Source organism: Schistocerca americana, chromosome 4 (genome assembly GCF_021461395.2).
Source record: "Schistocerca americana isolate TAMUIC-IGC-003095 chromosome 4, iqSchAmer2.1, whole genome shotgun sequence".
NCBI classification, from domain to species: Eukaryota; Metazoa; Arthropoda; class Insecta; order Orthoptera; family Acrididae; genus Schistocerca; species Schistocerca americana.
The window spans coordinates 480,648,132-480,669,733 of record NC_060122.1 but is presented as its reverse complement, the minus strand read 5'-3'; the positions used below and the strand labels follow the sequence as shown (position 1 = coordinate 480,669,733).

Below are 21,602 nucleotides of genomic sequence, written 5' to 3'. Positions count from 1 at the left end.
CCGCTACGGTCGCAGGTTCGAATCCTGCCTCGGGCATGGATGTTTGTGATGTCCTTAGGTTAGTTAGGTTTAACTAGTTCTAAGTTCTAGGGGACTAATGACCTCAGCAGTTGAGTCCCATAGTGCTCAGAGCCATTTTGAACCAGATTGTGGAGCGTTGGATGAAAACGTTAAGTAACTTAGCCTTGTGAACATGACGTTCGTTCCATACTTCCGTCCTAAGATTAATCGTACAAGGGAATAAGGCGCAAGAATAACGTAGCACAATGTGGTGCTGCAGTTTCATTTCTCTCGCGTAACTGTGACATAATCAAATGGGAATGTACGCCACTACGCGGCGCCTGATGTTGGTTGTGTTGTAATGACAAAGACCGTCATTGCTCCGTGAAGCAGTGGACGGGCGCATTATGGAGCTGTTGGTCACGGGGTTCGCTCTCGGACTGAACGCGGCCGCTGCTGGCGTATGGTACTTGTCTATGTGTGTCGTGTCGACCATTAAAATTCACGACGGGTAGCTGGTTGATACCGTTCCTTGCTTCTGCTCGTAAATTTTAACGTAGAGGTTAATGAACAGAGAAACACGCCAAGAACGTTACTTGCGTTCCACGAAATTTAGAACAAGTCGCTTTACGCATCGAAACTGTTATTCTCTGGGGTAATTGTGTCAGGGACTGTGGAAAAACGGCGGGGGTTGGTGCAACTCCGTATCCCGATTTGAAGCAAGCAGAATATGTATGACGCGAGCTGGAGTTCCAATTGTGGAAGAGATTCTTCCTTCTAGACTCGCTAGTTCAGCAAAATGTGTAGAACAACTTCTGCGAAGGTTGGTAAGTAGGGAATGGATTCTGATGGAAGCTCTGTGGGACGGATCATGAATCATGTATGGATAGCTTAGTTGATAAGAGCACAACCCGTGAAAGAAAATGTTGCGGGTTTGAATCTGGATCCGGCACACACGTCCAATCTGTCAGGGAATTTCAAAACTGCGCACGCTACGTTGCGGAGTTAAATGTTCATTCGGGTAAATTCTCTTGGATAATATCTTTTCGACAATGTCGGAAATAATTCCGCTAGATGTTTTACATGCATATAACCACCTGATGGGGGGGGGGGGGGGGGGGAGGGGGGGAGGTCAAACGCCCTCCTGAAGTCAACTTGAGCGCCGATGTCTGCAGCGCTGTGGATGTCATGGAGGAACAGAGCGACCTGAGTTTCGCAAGCTGTCCGTTTGGGGAATCCATAGAGGAGATTTTCGTTCTCCAAAAACGACATAGTTCTTGAACATAAAACATTTTCTATAAATCGTCAACACATTGACGTCAACAATATAGGTCTATAATTATGTGCATCTGTCCTACGACTCTTCTTGATAACGGGAATGACCTGCGCGTTTTTCCTGTCGCTAGGTACCCTTTGTTGCTCCAGGGACTACGACGAGTTGCTGCTAGAAGGGGAGCAAGTTCTTTCGCATACTTTTTGTAGAATCTTACAGGTGTGTCATCTGCTCCTGATGTCTTTCCACTACTAACTGAGTTTTTTTCCTTTCTGTGATTGGTTATCTCAATATCTGCCATTTCGACGTTAACGATGATTGAAAGGAGGGACCGTGTTTACGATTTTGCGCAGTGAAACAATTTCGGAAGACCGAATTCGGTATTTCGGTCTTCTTTCTGTTATCTTCCGTTTCAGTGTCGGTATGGACACTAAGAGACTGGATAGATAATTTCAAACCGCTTACTGATTTTACGTAAGCGTTTTTAGTCAGTTCAGCTGACAAAGTTTACTTCCAGAATGACTGAACGCTTCTCTCATGGATCCCTCCTTACGCTCATGTTACAGAGCCTACGTCGAAGACTAGAGGCCATAACAATAAGGAAAGGAGATATGACATGCATATAAGGAATGAACCAGACCTCACTCCCCCCCTCCCCCCCCCTATGTATATAAGGAATGAACCAGACCCCACTCCCCTCATTCTTGTCCAACTTCCTGTTCTATTCTCTATTCTCCACCTCTAGTGACCTTATTACACTGGACGATAAATGTTAATATTCGTTCCAGAGAGGCTTGTTAAAAGCACAAGTTATTGTCCTGCTTTATGAGATGTCCTGTTGCTGACGGTGTCTGTTGGTATTCCTACGGCAGGGTGATCGATAGCCGTCGTTTGCGAGTGGGGTGGGTGCTTGGCTAGTTGAATGCTGTGACAAGTTTCGGACTAATGGAGGACCAGCTTAGCCAGGATTGTGGACCTGTGTGCCACTGGCTGTTTGATATAGTGTGTATTCTGGCGAAGAAGGCACATTCACCGCTGGGGGCAGACGCAGAGTCACCACTATGTTAGTTACAATATACACTGACAGCAATGACTATACTGATTGCGGAATCTTAGTCCTACGAACGCTCAATCCTTGGCCAAATTTACTTTCTCCTCAAGACAGAGATCTACTTTTGCAATGCATCGAACTCCGTCATCAATAATGCCAACGAAGTCACGGCCCCTCGCCTTTATCCACCTCGTCTGGGCGCCGCTGAGAGTGTTATTAACGGTACACAATGTCGTCCTGGAACTACCCACCAGTGAGACAATTGCTCGCTGTTCAAAAGTGTAAGTTCTCAATAGAACAAGGGACAGTGACTCATTGTTACCACGTCGCTTTCTGCCCCATTCTAGGCTGCTAATCGATTAGGACAAAGAACAGACGCAATCAAACCTGTGCACTGTACAATAACCAGGTAGTAATTTACTTCGTGACGTTCGAGTCGTAAGACCTCCACACTCAGTTAAATGACAAACAACCAACTGAAAATTAAATGTTTTGCGTTTGTTGGGCGATGATGCCCTTTGTCTGTTCTGAAAACATTTTTAGGATCGCAGCATCTAGTCAGATCTGTAGAAAGTAAAACTACTTGTTATATAGCACTGTAAACGATAGACATACAGGGTTTCGACATCAGTTGTTATGCTGAGATGTAGCGTTACTTATTCAATCGTACTACCTTTTATATCTAGATTTCGATGGCTACGCCAGATAGGCCCAACGATCATTTGTATACTGCGTTTTCGTCGTTTCACAAATCTCCTTTTTGTATGGGGCGAGATGTTCCTATCGTGTGGAACCGCTCGTGGTCTAATAAGAAATAAGTTTGGAATTTAAGGTCTGATCGGTGTTTACATAATCAAGCTGAAAAATAAGTTCTTAAATTGGTCTATTTTATTTTAAGCTGCTGCAACTCTGGAAAGTCAGATGAATGTACGCATAAATTTCTTATTCAGCTACAACAATTTTTTTTTTCAAATTATGAAATTTCAGATCTTTACATATTCTTTATAACAATATTTCGTCAAAACTTATCTCTTTTATCATATTTTTTACATTATCTGTACAATATCGCCTTTTTTAAGTCAGGTACAAGGAATGATGTAAAGGGACACACGGAGACTGCTGTAAAAACCAGAAACCCGAAGTGCGTCGCCTGAAGTTTTCTTGCCGTTAAACAGTGGGGAAAAAAGTACAGATGTCTCAAGAAACAACAAATCTCAACACATTCCAGGGACTGAGACACAAAGCCGACTGGAGTATAGAAAGGTAGCGGCAGGGACAAATTTTCCCCATCAGCAAGCACCATTACCCATCTACTAGTTCCACAGCTGAGCACACTAGTTCATTACATTTATTTAGGCTTCATCAGTACGACCTTCCTGTCAGTCACGGAGCGGCTGTCCTAGTCTGCCGAAGAGCGTTCCGCAGGAAAACGAAAAAGGCGACACATCTCGCTATAATGACGAAGTGCTTCCGAGAAAGGCAAAGAGAATAACAACGTAAGTAGTGCTTTGCACACAGCAAAAAGTGATTGGCAGGGGAAGGAAATGGCAATCTGCGGCCTGTCCTTGCAGAGTAATAAGCGAACCGGCGCACGGGTGTACGGGCTCCTAATTACTATTACCAGACGTGGCCTTGGTCCGGCCGGCTGGTCGTGTAAATTCTGCTGTCTGTTGCCTCCTACGCTCTCTGTATTCGACTTCTTACATGACTGACCATTGGCTGAATTTAGAATATCTACATTTATAATAGTATAGACCTAATTACGTAAGGAAGCAAAGGTATAATGTGCCGTCGGCGTTGGTATCATTGCGGATAGAATAATCGCTCACATGGAGGTGGACAGGGACAGGCGACAGCAATGATTTTTATAAAGAAACGTCCTGCAATACTCCTTAGTAATGTACTGGATCTAAGGGAAATCTTAATGTGGAAGGCAGAACCGACCTACATGACGTATTGTTTAAGACAAAGCAGTCGTCTACAGGAGGAGCAGGGTTCACATTCTCGTACGACCTTACAGTTAAAGGTTTTTCGTAGAATCCTAAATCTGTTGCGGAGAATTTTTTTCTGAAAAAAAAGAAAAGAAAAGAATTGTCCTCCATCTCTAATGATTGTGTCGACAAAATGTTCAACCCTAAACATCTCTTTCCCATTTATGACGTGGTTGGACGGGATTCGAACCCCGCTCGTCCTGAGTGTGGGTTTAGCGCTCCACACAACTAATTTCGAAATATAGCGGCAGAAGAGCAATATAGGGAATTTTCGAATGTGGATATTTTCCATCACGGTAATATCAGTACGAATTGTTCCACAGACGTAGTATTGTACCAATACGAACTGAATTAGTATTAAAATAGTAGCTTTAGGAACTACTATAAATTGGCAGGAGTCTTCCATTTTTGAATTCTAGACGAAATTAGTTATTTATTAGTAGACAGCAGAAAACAACAACAAAAAATGGCTCTGAGCACTATGGGACTTAACATCTATGGTCATCAGTCCCCTAGAACTTAGGACTACTTAAACCTAACTAACCTAAGGACAGCACACAACACCCAGTCATCACGAGGCAGAGAACAGAAAACAACAGCTGTCCTTTTTTTATCTGTGTCTAGCTGCTTCTCTTCTAACGATTTCACTTTTATGTTTCATTAAATTCCATTTTCCGTTCAGTATTCTTCGTTTCGTATAACGATCGAAACAGTATACACTCCAGCGTGCCGCGTGCCTGTTATCTGCGTTACTGCCATCAGCTAGAGGCGTGGCCCACAAATGAAACACACTTGGCTCAGCACGAACTGATATTTTTCGGGATGCACTAATGGATACCTACGTTTTTTAATCAATAATCTTTTACGAGAAGAAATACTACTTGATTTTTTCGTCGCAAATCACCACCATGCATAATTTCATCGGGAATAATGCAACCATCTCTGATGGAGTTTAACTCACGAACATGGGATGCGAACTACTCATTCAAGGGCTCCATTAGGTTTAAATGGCACATCCAAAGGGTGGACCATCGTCGAGTGTGTATTGATTCCTGTGTCCCATCGATATATGTAGGAATCCGGGGCCATATCGTACACGTAGCAACCAGTTGTGAGATGCACGCAACACGTCTCTCTCAGCAGTGACATAAATTCTTTCCATTACCGACACTCGAACATCGGAGCGATAGAAAGTTTCTCTGCGTTTCTCGTACCTCCACGTGCATTACACATCTGAATGTTTTCCTTCTTTCGTAGAACACTAGTTGTAACTGAGTGTTCAACGATAACTGACATTGGCTGTCTCTTTTCCTGAGAAAGTTATCTCCGTTGGTGCTGCGTACACCGCGCATGATCGCAGTCCACTGAAGAGGCGGCGTACTCCGATCACAGAGGCAAGTAGTAGCGCGCCACCTTTAACTTCACGTTTATTTTGCAGAGCTGCTCGAGCAAACGGCGGATGCTTGCGCCACTTTACGAGGCTCATAAAGGTCGCACTGCTTTATCGATACGGCGTAGTTCCACTTTACGAGACACAGCGGAGGCTGGAGCTCTGCGGAAAACGTAGCTTACGTAACCTGGATTAACATCTGGTTCCTGCATCTCCCCAAAGAGAAACTTATATTTGCCTGTATATTCCGGCGGTTACGGCTACATTACTTTTTAAATAAAATTTGAGAATGTATTTAAAACTCTCAGTTACATTCGAGAAAACTCACTGACGTCTGGAGAACAGTTGACCTGTTACTTTTGCGTACTGACAGAACTGAATGATGGTTCAAATGTCTCTGAGCACTATGGGACTTAACATCTGAGGTCATCAGTCCCCTAGAACTTAGAACTACTTAAACCTAAGGACATCACAAACATCCATGCCCGAGGCAGGATTCGAACCTGCGACCGTAGCGGTCGCGCGGTTCCAGACTGTAGCGCCTAGAACCGCTCGGCCACCCCGGCCGGCAGAACTGAATGAATGTATTTTACTGTGATGATCCGAAATAAAAATATGTCTACCTAAAAGCATGGGATTAGGGGGAAGTTAGGTAGCTGTACGCAGCGAACAATCGTACGCATTAAGTATTTGAACCTTGCACGAAACATGACGACTCCCAACTACTGCTGTCCTCTTCTGATTACTGTAAGTAACAAACACGGGACAAGAAGACATTCGCCACGAATGTGAGGCAAATAAAACAGCCCAATTTCTTGTTATTTTCAGCAGATACGAAATACGAAGTTAAGCTTATACTTATTACTAATTTCTTTTCTTCCGAATACGTCATGAAAATCAGTAATAAATTCTCTTCTTTCATGTACTTGCTTGATAAATATAATATTTTGACATATAGACTCTGATCGCGTTCATATATAATGGCAGACTGGAGTACTAGGCGCATACCCCCACGAAAAAGGAGGAAGAAGCTGCAATTAAGGAGAAATTAAGGAATGAAGAGAAACAACAAACTCAGCTGAATACCAAGACTGACAAAGCTGTAGTACGTAAACGCTTTACTGACCAGACAGAAAAGAAGAAAAAGAATACCAGAAATAAGGAGGAAACTCCATAGTCCTCGGAGGTAAGGCACATTTCCAATATTTATGATGATGACTATGACGACGTTTACGACAGCTAGTTTACTAGCGCATTGAAACCACTACCTACACGTAGCAGGGAACCTAATGAGTTATGTCGCATCTGTGTAGAATTAAGTAAAGACCAAGAACTCTGGTATAGGTGTGTTAGGTGCTGTGTTTGGAATCATCCTGCATGTAACTGGAGAAGGCACCCCAAGTCTATGTTTGTGATGGCTACTCATCCAAGAAATGAACGTTCTAAAAACTGTTGAAATGTGAAAATAAAAATATTTGCGTCTGCCACGCACTTATTTAAATACATTTCATTATTCTGATTTCTGTTCGGAAGTAAAAAAAATAATTATTTTCACAGAGATACATTTAATATAAATTTACATTCTCAAGCTGCAGAAGGCAGCAGCGCTAAACGCTTACAGAATAGCTTGATCTGTTCTCGAATAATATAGACAACTCAGTGATAAAAACTTGTTTAAACTATTATCATATTATCAGTATCGTGTGAAACGAGAGATCCAATTAATAATTTTAATAATAATAATAGTGTAAATCTTCTGTACTCGTCAACTGAGGAGGAAGCAGAAATGTTGATACATGTATCATTAAGTAACAGTTTGAAGCTGTATGTTGATATGCTTGATTTAATAGCTGACGAATAAACCTTAAGCACTCAAATCAATGTTGAAAGTTTCCTTGTGGCGCAATCCTTCTATTCTGTACAGGAGTTCCTCACAGTAGCTGAGAACTAGTCTCTGTAATGTGTTATTTATTCGTATACACTCTGTTTCTTCGTGTTTTACTAATGCTTTAACTTTGTTCGTAAATTTTGTGAGCATCATTGTGGTAACTATTTGATGACTCGTTCCTTATCCATGTAGCTTTGACTCACAAAGTTCCTCGGAAACTCATAAATAAATAAACAATATATAGCTATAATGGTAAAAATTTTCCCCAACAAATAATCTTAATTTCATTGAAGGACGTAGCCTTGCTGTTACAATCACTCTATAGGCCAATATGATTTTGATGACCATGACTCCATTACACAAAGATATTTTAAAACACCAAGAAATAATTTTTATTCAATCGCATTATTTCATCCACCAAGGCAAAGCCGGATAATAGCTTAGTAACTTCAAGAACAAACTAAGCCATTTTACATCGTTATCAACCACTTAAAATGAAAAAATTTGCAATGTGTCGCAAATCACAATAAAGAGGCGTTTTCATTTGTCTGGCATGTTTAGAAACTACGACGATTTGCGAGCAAACACGGTTAATACCGAAATACCTACAGGCATATTTTCTCCTAGGAAAGTTAAGGAATAATGCTGATGAGCAGATGTGATAAAGGATATAGATTGTGAACTAACAAGTAACGTGGAAAGGTTACGGCTTGGAAAAAGATACTACGAATACATATTTTAAGCTGTAAATGAAGAAGCAGATATGCTATAGTTCATAAGTTTCATACTTTTCTGTGACGTAGCAGTTGAACTTTTATTAAGCAGAGGTGTGTATGAGAAGATACTTTTAGCAAGAAGAAAGAAAACTGGCCTACTCGATGTTTAACAAGTAATTTTGCTGTAATGTTATCGTTTTGCCTGAAATTGTCAGAGTAGATGAACGACGCGCAGTTGTAATTACATTAGGATTACGATTAGACTGTCTAGTACAGTAACGAGTAAATTTTGAAAACATTGTTACCGTTGGAAGAAAAAAGGAAAGTACAGGAAACATTCAATAAATTTAATTTACTTTTGCTTAAATTGTTTTAATAATAATATTTTATTTACTATTTATTATAACTATATTTTACTCAGGAAGGTTAGTGTTTCTGCAATTTTCAATCATTCGTCTTTCTTTATCACCAGCGTTACATAATAATAACAACGATCTAAGGCTATCTCTAACTGATTATGTATAAATTTTTTTACGTTTATGTGCAGTACACTTAGCAGTCTGATAAACTTACGAGGAGTATTCAGAATGCGTGTGTTTCATGCGTGCTTGAACGTAGTCTATCGCACGTCCATAGAAAATTCATCAACACAATAGAAAAAATCGGTTGAAAATACCCCAAGATAGCAGTGTGTTATTGTTCAATTTCTGCGTTGTTTCCATAGTATGCACAGAACAGTCAAAACCTCAAAGACAAGATAAGGGGATGTTGAAAAAAGATTTTAGATCGCAGTGTTTTAGCAAGAAGCTACCTGAGATACGTATGTCCTTTCACCCACTTGCTCCACTGGAAGAGCGCAGTAAGAAGGTAGGCTAGCTCTACTGTCCAACTCACTTGGCTTCCAGTGTGTACTTTCGCGGGTGCACGACTTTCGTCATTATTTCGCAGTCATTACTAGCCGCCATCAGTGCCACAATTGCTCACTTTCTTGTTTTAAGGCAACGCTTGCGATGTGTAAAGACCATTAAAAAAGAGAGGTTGAAAAAATAAGCAAACTAGTTCCAAAAGAAAGGATTAATTAGCCCTTTATCTAGGTTTCGATATTTCTAAAAATATCTTCTTCAGAAGGAGTGGACCTTGTTATATCACATGGTGATACATTACTCCTTCTGATGAAGGTATTTTTAGGTCAAGGGCTAATTAACCTTTGTTTTGCAACTGGTTGACTGGTTTTTCAAACTCTTCAGATTTATACAGTTGCTGATTCGCAGCCATGTTTTAGATTTTGCCATTTTAAAAATTTACATACACATCTACGTATGTTGCTGCATGTATTTGCACAAGTTGGAGTAATACACGATCTTAATCTACTTACTATTTGAATACCGACATTTATCCCTGGTCTGTACAACTGGAAAATGAATTTTCCCTTCTTGTCGATTAATGGTCCCTGTCTAAACAAAAGCGAATTATTACCTTTTTTATTTGCTTTTTGACCGCTTTTGTTTGATTTGTACGTGTTGAAAATTTGCTCATATCCTTGATTTGCCTTAGTAGGTGGAGAAAGGAGGCATGTACGCTGTTTCCATCTGCGAATCGAGTAATCTCCGTTGAGTGAATTATAGTATTTTAACAATATCTGATGTGGAAACAAGAAAATACCCTTAAATTTTCTTAAACGAGTGTGGAAAACCACTGCACAACCACCCCTAGTTTCTGTGGTTTCACGGGTCACCGACTGTAAATGTCGCGTGTGGATTCGATTCATATTTTGCTGAATTCCGTCTCTCATACGCTAACGATCTACGGCGTGCATTCCACACCAAGAGCTATGACAGCGTCTCATAAAATGGATATCAAGTTAATCAATCTAAATAAGGCCTTATTTAAAATGTGTGCAATATCCTGATACAACTTTAGAGGCCTCCTATGAAGGGATGTGATTTTAAAGTTTAGGACAAATCTGTGGAATGAAACAAATCCTTTTGTACACTGCACTATGCAGCACACGATAGCATAGTTATTTGGTCTCTGTGAGACTGGTGTTCATAGACAACAAAAAGTATCCTCCACTTTACAATCTATTTTAGATGTAATGCAATGCTGAATTTATAGTCATGAAACTACAACTCCATTCTTCATTCTTCACTGTCAGACGGAAGGGAAGAAAACACTGTGGCAAGAACCTTGCTGAAATGTTAAACATTTATGTTAGAGTATAATGACTTTTCTGGAGACTAGAAATCTACTCTGTAGGAATCAGCATGGGTTTCGAAAAACACAATTGTGTGAAACCCAGCTCGCGGTATTCGTCCACGAGACTCAGAGGGCCATAGACACGGGCTCCCAGGTAGATGCCGTGTTTCTTGACGTCCGCAAGGCGTTTGATGCAATTCCCCACAGTCGTTTAGTGAACAAAGTAAGAGCATATGGACTATCAGCCTAATTGTGTGATTGGATTGAAGAGTTCCTAGATAACAAAACGCAGCATGTCATTCTCAATGGAGAGAAGTCTTCCGGAGTAATAGTGATTTCAGGTGTGCCGCAGGGGTGTGTCGTTTGACCGTTGCTATTCACAATGTATAAAAATAACCTTGTGGATAACGTCGGAAGTTAACTGAGGCTTTTTGCGGATGATGCTGCAGTATATCGAGAGGTTGTAACAATGGAAAACTGTACTGAAATGCAGGGGGATTTACAACGAATTGACACATGGTGCAGGGAATGGCAATTGAATCTCAATGTAGACAAGTGTATTGTGCTGCGAATACATAGAAAGAAAGATCCTGTATCACTTAGCTACAATATAGCATGTCAGCAACCGGAAGCAGTTAATTCCATATATTATCTTGGTATAGGCATTAGGAGTAATTTAAAATGGAATGACCATATAAAATTAATCGTCGGTAAAGCAGATACCAGACTGAGATTAATTGGAAGAATCCTAAGGAAATGCAGTCCGAAAACAAAGGAAATAGGTTACAGTATTCTTGTTCGCCCACTGCTTGAATACTGCTCATCGGTGTGGGATCCGTACCAGATAGGGTTCATAGAAGAGATAGAGAAGATCCAACGGAGAGCAGCGCGCTTCGTTACAGGATCACTTAGTAATCGCGAAAGCGTTACGGAGATGATAGATAAACTCCAGTGGAAGACTCTGCAGGAGAGACGCTCAGTAGCTCGGTAACGGCATTTGTTGAAGTTTCGAGAACATACCTTCACCGAGGAGTCAAGCAATATATTGCTTCCTCCTACGTATGTCTCTCGAAGAGACCATGAGGATAAAATCAGAGAGATTAGAGCCGAAACAGAGGCATACCGACAATCTTCCTTTCCACGGACAATTCGAGACTGGAATAGAAGGGAGAACCGATAGAGGTACTCAAGGTACCCTCCGCCACACACCGTCAGGTGGCTTGCGGAATATGGATGTAGATGTAGATGTAGATTTGATTACCACGAGAAATTATTTTTTCCCCCTTGGGGGCTTCTAGGGTAACAAAATCACAACGAGATGCTGTACAACTGAATGTCACATCTGTTTGTATTAAAAAATCCCTTTCAATACGCAGAATAAAACTATTTGTTTTTATTTTGATAGTCAGTTAAGCGACAGTTCGTCTGACTCTCATAACAAAAAGGGACGACAGAAATTTTTGCTAAACTTTGAGATTAGAGCCGAACAATGGGAGAAATAACCAGTATGGGTCTAGGTACGCTTTACTGGAAATACTGAAAGATTTAAAGGCGTCTGTAAATATGTATACGGAGTGCTGTATCTCGTTGATTCTACGTTGCGTTGATCTCGGAGAAAAGGGGCCGTTATCTCCACGTCTCACACCGCAAAGCGATAACGACAGGATCTCGCTCTTCTGGTTACACAGGAGCTGATACCAACGAGCATATGGCATTCTGTCTGTCTCTCGTTCATCATCCAATTTACTATACAAATACTGCTTTATATCCTCCAGTACGTACCGCGAATTAAGTGGATATCAAATATAGAGAGTGTCTGTGCTTGGAATGTCTGGACACTTCTCGAGCCACAAAATGCAAATAATAGCACACAAAAACTTGCGATGCACTTTTTATCATTATATGTCTTCACAGTGAAAGGTGCATCTGTCTGAACTTGTACTGAATTTGTACCGTATTAATGAAAATAATCGAGAGCTATTCAATGCCACAGTCAGACCCTCAGGGTCAGCAGCCGCAGCCCAACTTCTGTGTCGTCCCCTCGTCTATGACGTAATTTGGCCTAAGTGTAAAGAAAAATTTGTTTAACACGGAAACATACAGCCTGTTAATGTTGTCTTTTTCAAACTGGAGCCGCTACGTGCCCTTGAAATAAATTCTCAGTTGCCCGCATAAGGTTTTGTCTCCCCATCTATAAAAACCTCATAGAGAATAATTGTTAGAAGGACCGAGAATCATTCCCATCCCTCCATGTGAGAGCCAAACACGCTGGGAGCTCAAGGGACGGGTTTCCCTGCAGAAAACAATGCACTGATAATGTATTTAGAGGATGAAGTATTCAAAGGGATCCAAGACCACGGAATACTGTGAAATGTTGCCTGTGAATCACGCATAGGTACTCTGCTCTTATTTAGGGACAAGGTGAAACCAGTCCGTCGTTTAAGGTTTATGTGGATAGACGTAACAAAGCCTGTCGCGATGAAGTGTGATGGAGTGGTGGATTCGGAATGGGCTGATTGGTCCCCGTATTGCTGGAGCTGCCTGTTACTGACACAGGAATTTCCATTAAGTGCCAAGATTGATTATCGGTACGATTAGCAGATTAGGAGCGCGCTGCTTCATTATTTCATTGTAGAAACCGAGCACAGTGATGCAGCGGGTAAGATACTGCACTTGCCTTCAGAAGGACAGCGGTCTAGATCCCCGATCAGCAATCCATGCTTAAGTTTTCGGTACTTTCCATAAAAAAAGGAACTACACCGAATCTTGGCTTTGTTATCTGGTCTTGATGTTTACTCGATACTGACCAGCCACCGTGTCATCATATAGCAATGGCAACATTTGGATGTGATGCGGTTATGGTATCAGCACAGCACTCTCCCAGTCATTGGCAGCCAGTGGCGGATACATATGGGGTGGACGCGCGGGTCGCCCTCCCCCTCCCCCCCCCTTGCGGCGCTGCCCACAACATTCACCCTGACATCGATTGTCCTATTGACGATCTAATTAACCAATTTTCCAGGAAGAATAGGCAATAGAATTCATAATGAAATTTTCAGTCTGCAGCGGAGTGTGCTGATATGAAGCTTCCTGGAAGATTAAAACTGTTGCCGGACCGAGGCTAAAACTCGGGACCTTTGCCTTTCGCGGGCAAGTGCTCTACCGACTGAGCTACCCAAGCACGACACACTATCCCGTCCTCACAGCTTTACTTCTGCCAGTACCTCGTCTCCTACCTTCCATACTTAACAGAACCTCTCCTGCGAACCTTGCAGAACTAGCACTCCTGAAAGAAAGGATATTGCGGAGACATGGCTTAGCCACAGCCTGGGGGATGTTTCCAGAATGAGATTTTCATATCAGCGTCACTCCGCTGCAGAGTGAAAATCTCATTGTGGAAACATCCCCCAGGCTGTGGCTAAGCCATGTCTCCGCAATATCCTTTCTTTCAGGAGTGCTAGTTCTACAAGGTTCGTAGGAGAGCTTCTGCAAAGTTTGGAAGGTAGGAGACGAGGTATTGGCTGAAGTAAAGCTGTGAGGAGGGGGCGTGAGTCGTGTTTGGGTAGCTCAGTCGGTAGAGCACTTGCCCGCGAAAGGCAAAGGTCCCGAGTTCGAGTCTCGGACCTGCACACAGTTTTAATCTGCCAGGAAGTTTCAACAGAATTCATCATTTAAGGAAGAGAAGCACAATTGTAACTTTTTTATATCATAAAATGGCATTGTCTTGTATATGTGTATAATCAGTTTAAATAAAACTTTCGTAAACTTTGCATGTAACTTGATTGTTTTTTATTACGGTAAAAGTAAAGGTGCTCAAGATATCTTTAGCGCCCCCTCCTTGAGGTTTTTCTGTATCCGCCACTGTTGTTAGCTTTGTGAATCTTGGAGCCGCTACTTCTCTTTCAGTTAACTCCTCAGCTGGCTCCACAAGGCTGGGTACAACCTATTCCACTCCTCATACCAGTGAAAAGTTCCTGGCAGTACCGGGAACCGAACCCACGCCCCACATACCACAGACAACTCAACTATGGAAGAGAGTAGTAGGCGTAACTCACTTTAGGCTAACGCTACGATGGTTCTTTTGAACACGGTACGATTCACTTCCTTGCTGAGTCGGAGCTTCTATTTCGTCTCTAATGATTTCGTCGTCGAAGAGGTGTCAATCTCTTCAGCCTGGGTGCTGCTTACGTTGTCCTCTCGGCTATCGTACAACAAGCGACAGGATGACTGGGTTATCCTACATGTCCTGAACCCAATGGGTGGTCTGAGTAACGAAATGCTTCATTACATGGTGGTATTGGAAGTTGTTTGCTCTTGCGTTCCTCCACTTTTGAACTGATTTCACCAGCCAGCCGTAGAGGGGTGTACAGTTAAACGTGGACTCCGACTCACTTCAGAGCTTGCCGTTTTTCACATACACAAATCATTGCCAAATGTGAAAGAAGCGACTAGTAAAAGAAAAAAAAATCATTGAACCAACCGAAGATTCAACTCTAGACCTTTGGATTTGAAGTCTCACGTTTACAGACTCAGCCCTGGAGCCACGCTCAGACAATATGTGGAATTCTTCAAAATTTTGCGTTTCTTCCTAGCGCAGGGCCCATGCTACTCTCGTATGTATTGATCCAATCATGGTATATGCGAGGTGTGATCAAAAAGTAACGGGAATCTTTTAATCTCGCGGGGTTTATACATCCGATTTTCTATTTTTTTATCTTGTTGGTACACATGCTCCTGATGTATGTTTGTATTTTGAGCTGTTTTGAATATTTAGTTTACTGTTGACAGTCGAAAAAGTTATACGTGTTTTCGAGGGCTCGACCAATTCTTCCTTTCGAAAAAGATGGATCGAAGAATCTGCATTAAATGTTGCTCGAAAAATGGAATAAAGTGCAGCACCGTATTCGAAATGTTGACTGTGGCTTTTAGCGAATCTAGTGAGACAAGAGTTAACGAGTAGTATAAACGTTTCAAGGAGGGTCGAGAAGACTAAAGAGGACGACCGCCCTGGACGCCCTAGCACGTCAATTACTGACGATAATTTGGAACAAGTAAAGCAAACGGTTCTATAAAAACGCCGAATCACGATGAAAGAGTTTGCTGATGATGTCGGCACACCCTTTGGCTCATGCCAAGCAATTTTTTTCCGATGTTTTGGGCAGGGAAAGTGTAGCAGCACGGTTTGTTCCGAAATTGTTGAATTTCGACCAAAATCGACCTCACGTAAACATCGCTCAGGAATTGCTGAATGAAGTCGACAACGATCTAAAACTTCTGAAGAAGGTTACAACAGTTGACGAAGCATGGGTATACGGATATAACGTCGAAACAAAGGTCCCATCGTCCCAATGTAAACGGCGTGAAGAGTCAAGACTGAAAAATGTTTGACAAGCTAGATCACTTGGGACAGTGTTGTTGTTGTTTTTTTTGGGGGAAGGATGGCCGGACGCGGGATTGAACCGTCGTCCTCCCGAATGCGAGTCCAGTGTGCTAGCCACTGCGCCACCTCACTCGGTTTGGGACAGTGCGTCATGGTCGTGCCGTCAATAAGGAATACTACCGGGGAGTTATGCGCCATTTACTTGAAGCAAACCGGAGAAAACGACCAGTACTGTGGTAAAACCACTCGTGGAAATTGCATCATGGTAATGCTAGCGCTCACGCCTCAATGCTTGTCCGTGATTGCCTTGCGGGATTAGCGGAGCGGTCTAAGGCGCCGCAAAAAAATGGTTCAAATGGCTCTGAGCACTATGGGACTTAACTTCTAAGGTCATCAGTCCCCTAGAACTTAGAACTACTTAAACCTAACTAACCTAAGGACAGCACACACACCCACGCCCGAAGCAGAATTCGAACCTGCGACCGTAGCTGTCGCGCGGTTCCAGACTGTAGCGCCTAGAACCGCTCGGCCATCCAGGCCGGCAAGGCGCTGCAGTCATGGGCTGTGCGGCTGGTCCCGGCGGAGGTTCGAGTCCTCCCTCGGGCATGGGTGTGTGTGTGTTTGTCCTTAGGGTAATTTAGGTTAAATAGTGTGTAAGCTTAGGGACTGATGACCTTAGCAGTTAAGTCCCATAAGATTTCACACACATTTTTTTGTCCGTGATTTTTTTGGCAAAACCGTTATGTTGCCTCAGCCACAGTATTTGCTGAACGCAGCCCCCTGCGACTTCTTTCTATTCCTGTGGCTGAAGAAGACCATGAAAGGGCATCGTTTGCCACCATTGATGAGATAAAATTAGAATCGCTTAAAGAGCTTAATACCATAACAAAATGTAAGTTCCAAAAGTGCTTCCAAGATCGGAAAAAGCGCTTTCACAAGTGTATTATATCTCGGGGGGATTACGATGAAGAAGACAAAGCTAATGTTGAGGAATAAATAAAGAAAAACAAGAATTCCCGTTACTTTCTGATCACACCTTGTGTACCACCGAAGTTCGCTGTTGGTTGTCGAATAGACTAGCGAAATCGGAGTGGAATAATTCTCCTGCCTGAACTCAACATGCTCATTCATAACTCAGCTCCAGCAAACCACTGGTATTAAATCTCTGGTGCAGACATTTCTGAGCCCCTTTAAATGGAGCGGCGGCGGCAGCAGCGGTAGGACGGGGACAGGAGTGAGCGTTGGCGGCTGTCGGCTGGCGGCCCGTGAGTCAGGCCATCCCGACCCTGCCGTACATGGAGAGCGCGTGGCCCGGCGCGCCATTGGCTGGCCCACTTCCCGCGGCCTTCTGGCTCGCCCACGGAAGGCCTCCTCCTCATCCAGTCTGCGGCCAGCCGCCCAGCATCCACACGACGATATTCAACTGGTAGCTCTGTTCTTCGCGCAAGGAAATCATCGTCACAAACAACATCAGTACCATCATCACAGCCGTTCACGGGCCCAGCAGATTACGCCCAGATCGTACAATCCGCCTCAATCGAGGCCTCTTGAAGTCCCTTTGGAACACCGACTTCTGATAAGCAACAGGAAGCCACTGATTTTTAATTATTGAGCTTGCACAAGCACTCGCAGGTCTTCGTAATGTTACTGATGAATTGCTGTCTGTCATCAGCATTATGTGTCCCACCCACCGTAGTCCTCTTATCTCCATACTTTACATAAAATTAGGCCGATCCATTGATTCTCATACGTCCCGATTCCTCAAATGTTTCTAGCGGCTCTTATTCTTAGCTGGTCCAGACTCAAACTACATGGCATGTGTTTTTACAAATACGTAAATTGCCAGTTAATTCATTTTCCGGTGCAGTTTCTCCTAACAACCCATACAGAAAACATTATGATCCTCAGACCTCCCACGAGAGTACGAAGGAACCTTTTAATGTCACAAACAACCTTCCTGGGCCGCTCTCAAAGTGCTCAGGGCAACCATATGGGGCCCCCGCGAATACGCAGAAGTGCCGCAACACGGCGTGACATGGACTCTAGTAATGTCTGAAGCACTGCTGGAGGGAACTGACACCATGAATCCTGCAGGGCTGTCCACCAATCCATAAGAGTACGAGGGGGTGGAGATCTCTTCTGAACAGCACGTTGCAAGGCAACCCAAATACGCTCAATAATGCTCATGTCTGGGGAGTTTGGTGGCCACCAGAAGTGTTTAAACTCAGAAGAGTGTTCCTGGAGCCATTCTGTAGCAATTGTGGATGTGTGGGGTGTAACATTGTCCTGCTGGAATTGCCCAAGCCCCCCCGAATGCACAACGAACATGAATGGAGGCAGGTGATAAGACAGGATACTTACGTGCGTGTCACCTGTCAGAGTCGTATCTAGACGTATCAGGGGTCCCGTATCACTTCAACTGCACATGCCCTGCACCATTACAGAGCCTCCACCAGCTTGAACAGACCCCGGCTGACATGCAGAGTCCATAGATTTATGAGGTTGCCTCCACACCTGTACACGTCCATTCGCTCGATACAATTTTAAACGAGACTCATCCGACCAGGCAACATGTTTCCAGTCATCAACAGTCCATTGTCGGTGTTGACAGGCCCAGGCGAGGCGTAAAGCTTTGCGTCGTGAAGTCATCAAGGGTACACGAGTGGGCCTCCGGCTCCGAAAGCCCATATCGATAATGTTTTGTTGAATGATTCGCACGCTGACACTTGTTGATGGCCGAGCATTGAAATCTGCAGCAATTTGCGGAACGGTTGCGCTTCTGTCACATTGAACGATTTCTTCCGTCATCGTTGGTCCTGTTCTTGCAGGATCTTTTTCCGGCCGCAGCGATGTCGGAGATTTGATGTTTTACCGGATTCCTGATATTCGCGGTACACTCGTGAAACGGTCGTACGGGAAAATCCCCACTACATCGCTACCTCGGAGATGTTGTGTCCCATCGCTCGTGTGCCGAGTATATCACTACGTTCAGACTCATTTTAATCTTGATAACCTGCCGTTGTGGCAACAATGACAGATCTAACCCCTTCGCCAGAGACTTCTTGTCTTATATAGCCCTCCCCGACCGCAGCGCCGTATTCTGCCTGTTTCCATATCTCTGTAGATAAATATACATACCTATACATCTATACCAGTTTCTTTGGCGCTTAAGCGTAAATAAGGGATGTATGCAATGCATTATCCACAAAAGAAAAAGGTGTCATTAGGCCGTGATGATGCCTGGCTCGCAGTATCTAACCCCCGTCCCCCACCCCCAAAATTCCAAATTTCCTTCAGTTCCGACAACACAGCTGAGGTCTGTAATTCGTGGTTGCATCCGACGAAAATTCATCATGCCTCCGAGGAGAACGAACGTTGGCAAATTGCAATCATTTTCGTCGAGAGTGGGCCCAGCATTTGGTTCAAATGGCTCTGAACACTATGGGACTTAACATCTGAGGTCATCTGTACCCTAGAACTCAGAACTACTTAAACCTAACTAACCTAAGGGCATTACACACATCCATGCCCGAGGCAGGATTCGAACCTGCGACCGTAGTGGTCGCCGCGGCCCCAGACTGAAACACCTAGAACCGCTCAACCATTGCAGCCGGCCAGCATTTGTTTGAGAGACTGACAAGCCACCACTCGCCAGGGACTGCGATAGATGAACTCCAACACAGACCTAAAGCAGCATGGAACGACATGGCTGTATCTATCATCTAGTCTCAGTTCACCTTGATACCCTGTCACGTTAGGGCCATTGTTGCTGTCACAGGTGGCAGTTTTGTGTACTCAGTTTCGCTCCCCGTATACCCGCAAACCATCTACTAATTTAATAAAATGTTCTTCCTACTATACTGCATACTTTATGATCAAAAGTATCTGGACAGCTATTAGTGGATATTAATATGGATTGCGTCCACCATTTGCCTTTAATGACGGCGTGAACTCTGGTGGTGACAGTTTCCATGAGGTGCATGAATGTCGGTTGAGGAATGACAGCCCTTTCTTTCACACGAGCCGAAAACAGGGAAGGTAGAATAATGTTGGAAACTGGTAACTGGAACGAAGTCGACGTTCTCGCTCACCACAAAGATGTTCCGTTGGGTTCAGGTTGAGACTCTGGACAGGCCAGTCGATTTCAGGAATGTTAGTGTCCACGAACTTTTGCGTCACATATACTGCTTTGTGGCAGAGTGGAGTGCCATGCTAATACAATCATCGTCTTTGAACAGTTCCTCCGCTTTTTACCAGTACACAGTGCTGTAAAAGCCGCTCTTATCCTTCCGAATTTACCGTTTTCTCGATAAGGGGTCCACACTCTGACCATGAAAACCACACTCGTAATGTAATAGCATCTCCTTCGTACTTCACTCCTGGCACTACACAGGATGTCCTCCTCAATAGCTGACTGGTCAGCGCGACGGAATGCCTTGCTAAGGGGCCCGGTTTCGATTCCCGGCTGGGTTGGAGATTTTCTCAGCTCAGGGACTGGGTGATGTGTTGTCTTCATCATCTTCATCTCATCCCCATCGACACGCAAGTCGCCGAAGTGGCGTCAACTCGAAAGACTTGCACCAGGCGAGCGGTCTACCTGACAGGTGGCCCTAGCCACACATTTCATTTCACTGCACATGATGACAGGTAACGTTCTCCAGCCTTTCGAAAACCCAGACCTTCCACGGGCTTGCCAGAGGCTGGAGCGTAATTCACTATAACAAATCGCTTGTTTCCAGACATCTATTGTCCAGTGACGACGCTCTTCACACCATTTCAAGAGTCGCTTAGCATTGGCCACAGAAATGTGTAGCTGATGAGGAACTACTCGGACACTGTACCCTACTCTTCTTATTCCACACACACACACACACACACACACACACACACAGAAGAGAGAGAGAGAAATATCGTGCTAGCTGGTCTTTTGCACTTGGGAACTCGTGAGTGATTTATTGCGCTGATGTAATGGAATTTTTTACAACCACTCTCAGGAATGCTCGACAGTCCCTCTCCGTCACTACATGAGGTCTGCTTGGGCTTGGTTTACCTGTGGTTGTTTTTTCGCCTTTCCAGTTCACAGTCACATCACCAACAGTCGACGTTGATTTGTGCCTCATGGATTTATTACTCAGGCGACACCCAAAGTCCACTTTAGAAGCCACTGAGCTCTCCCAATAGGAGAGTTCTGTTGTTATTGGTCTCTACTGAAAACAGAATACTCCCCGTTTCCTTATATAATCACGTGACGTCGAATGATCATTTCTGGATTGTGTAAGGGTATCCGGTATAGTGTGTGAGCACAGCAAGTACGAGGAGCGTTTAATAAGTAATACAACACTTTTTTTCTCGGCCAGTTTCTATTGATAAAATGCAGAATTTGTTGTGGGACATTGTGGAACATTCCTGCTTGAGCCAATGTAGCATCATAAAGTTCCGATAGGTGGCGACGCTATACTTAGCCTTAAAAATGGCGTCTGTAATTGAGGTGGGTTCTAAGCAGAGAGCTGCGATTGAGTTTCGTTTGGCGGAAAACCAGAATATTGCAGATGCTGAATGTCTACAAAGACCTGGCAGTGAATAAAAGCACGATGAGTCTTTGGGTGAGGCGTCTGTCATCATCGCAACAAAGTCGCGGAGACCCATCCGATCTCTCGCGTGTTGTCTGGCCACACACAGCTGTGTCTCCCGCAATGCTGGAACGTGTGGACCAGACT

The 21,602-nt window shown here is 43.6% G+C and overlaps 1 protein-coding gene and 1 non-coding gene across 2 annotated transcripts in view; both read right to left on the bottom strand.

Moving 5' to 3' along the window:
• Positions 1–21,602, bottom strand: part of LOC124613944 (probable GPI-anchored adhesin-like protein PGA55) — a 193,095-nt gene that overhangs the window by 68,691 nt on the left and 102,802 nt on the right. The gene's annotated exons all lie outside the window — the stretch shown is intronic.
• Positions 15,058–15,160, bottom strand: LOC124614525. Its single transcript, XR_006979745.1, has one exon. It is a non-coding gene; the product is annotated as a U6 spliceosomal RNA (small nuclear RNA).